The sequence below is a fragment of the Ochotona curzoniae genome, unplaced genomic scaffold (assembly GCF_017591425.1).
Source record: "Ochotona curzoniae isolate NIBS_2020 unplaced genomic scaffold, NIBS_Ocur_1.0 contig_291, whole genome shotgun sequence".
NCBI classification, from domain to species: Eukaryota; Metazoa; Chordata; class Mammalia; order Lagomorpha; family Ochotonidae; genus Ochotona; species Ochotona curzoniae.
Window position 1 is genome coordinate 6,684,733 of NW_024465649.1, and position 1,647 is coordinate 6,686,379.

At 36.8% G+C, this 1,647-nt stretch overlaps 1 non-coding gene across 1 annotated transcript; it reads right to left on the reverse strand.

Annotated features, from left to right (window-relative positions):
• Positions 1 to 1,073: 1,073 nt before the first annotated feature.
• On the reverse strand, positions 1,074 to 1,180 carry LOC121155388. The gene has a single exon (XR_005883649.1). It is a non-coding gene; the product is annotated as a U6 spliceosomal RNA (small nuclear RNA).
• Between the last annotated feature and the right edge of the window lie 467 nt (positions 1,181 to 1,647).

Consider the following 1,647-nt stretch of genomic DNA (forward strand, 5'->3'; position numbering starts at 1 on the left):
TGTGCCAGTACCAGGCTGTTTTGATAACCACCACCCTATAGTATGTCCAGAGGTCCAGAACTGTGATTCCTCCTGTTAATTTCCTATTCTTCAGGATGGTTCTAGCTATTTGTGATTTTTTGTGTTTCCAGATGAACCTATGTATCATTTTTTATGTATCATTTTTTCGAGTTCTATGAAGAATGTTTTGGGTACTTTGATTGGGATTGCGTTGAATGTGTATACTGCTTTTGGTAGTATAGACATCTTGACGATATTAATTTTACCTATCCAGAAGCATGGGATGTTATTCCATCTTTTGAGGTATTCCTCAATTTCTTTTCTAAGCTTACTGTAGTTTTCTTCCAAGAGGTCTCCTATGTTTTTGGTGAGGTTTATTCCTAGATACTTCATATTCTTCTCTGTTATTTTGAATGGTATTCTGCTGGTTAGATCTTTTTCCATCTTGGGGCTGTTTGCATACACTGTGGCTGTTGTTTCTTGTTCATTTATTTTGTACCCTGCCACTCTACCAAAATCTCATATAAGTTCTAGCAGTCTCTGTATTGAATCTCTTGGTTCTTGTAAAGGATCATGTAATCTGTGAGTAGTGAAAGCTTGGCTTCTTCATTTCCCATTTGAATTCCTTTAATTTCTTTGTCTTGTCTTATTGCCTCTGTGAGTACCTCTAGGGCTATGTTGAATAGCAGTGGTGATAGTGGACATCCTTGTCTTGTTCCAGATTTCAGTGGGAAGGGTTCCAGTTTTTCTCCATTCAGTATGATGCTGGCATTGGGTATTTCATATATTGCTTTGATTATGTTGTGGATTGTTCCTTCTATGCTTACCCTGGTTAGGGTTTTTATAGCATGAAGTGGTGTTGGATTTTTCCAAAAGCTTTTTCTGCGACAATTGATACTATTATATGATTTTTGTTCTTCAGTTTGAATGTGGTGTATCACATTAATGGATTTCTGAATGTTGAACCATCCTTACATACCAGGGATGAATCCCACTTGGTCTGGATGAATGATCTGTCTGATGTTTTTTTGAATTTTATTGGCTAGGATGTTTTTGAGAATCTTAGCATCAATAAAAATATGGAATGCCTCACAAATTTGTGGGTCATCCTTATGCAGGGGCCATGCTAATCTTCTCTGTAATGTTCCAATTTTAGTATATGTGCTGCCGAAGCAAGCACCTGCTGTTGATTTTGAATTGTGGCTTTTCATTTAAGGGGATGTATAGTAACTGTGAAATGGAGACTAACATATCCAGATGTGAGGCAACGATGCAGTATGCATCTTTACTTTCAGACTAAAGATGGACTCCCAATGAAACTGTTTACTATATCTAGACAATAGGGTGATGGATTCTCTGTGATTGCCCATGCCCACAATAGTGGACATATGGCTGTGTATGAAGAACTATACTTTAATAATGATATGGGGGAATTCAGTGGTGGGGGGTTGTGGAGGAGCAAAGGGAAATTCCAGGGGCCTATGGAACTGTATCATGAAATGATAATGATAAAAATAAACAAATTTTTTAAAAAAGAAAAAAAATGCAATTTCAAATTTGTAATGTTATAACAATTCACTCTCTGGGCTGCAGTTGGATTTTAGATGGAGATTTTACTGTTGTCCTGTTTGATCTGTGATTAAAACA